This window comes from Olea europaea, unplaced genomic scaffold (genome assembly GCF_002742605.1).
Source record: "Olea europaea var. sylvestris unplaced genomic scaffold, O_europaea_v1 scaffold1191, whole genome shotgun sequence".
Lineage (NCBI taxonomy): Eukaryota > Viridiplantae > Streptophyta > Magnoliopsida > Lamiales > Oleaceae > Olea > Olea europaea.
Window position 1 is genome coordinate 217378 of NW_019229324.1, and position 517 is coordinate 217894.

Consider the following 517-nt stretch of genomic DNA (forward strand, 5'->3'; position numbering starts at 1 on the left):
ATGTACATACTTTTACATAATACCATAAGAAAGATAGATGGAACAACAGTCATCAAGCAAAACATACAAAAGAAAACTTTCGGTTCAAAACATCCTTGTCCTTAACCCATCATCGCTTAAGCCAACTAACTTCCATCAATTCAACGATCATGGATCTGAAAATTTAGCATAACATACTATGAGTATAAGAAATACTCAGTAAGATACCATGCTTGTATTTTTATCATGATAATACTACACCAAAGAATGCAATCAAACCCATACTTGCACATTCCGGCTTGCCGGTGCCCTTCGGACTTGTCCTAAGGCATAAATAGATATCTAACTTTGTGGACTTGTCCACCATAATTATATTGTGGTTTTTCATGCATAGTTTAAGCATAAATATTATCATGAAAATCATAACTCTTAAGCGTGGAAAGTATCTTACCGTAAAACTTGATGATCTTTGTTTGAAAAGTAAGTTGAAAGTGTTAAGCTCACTTCTTTTTCTTCCTTCCTTAAATTTCGGTTTTTG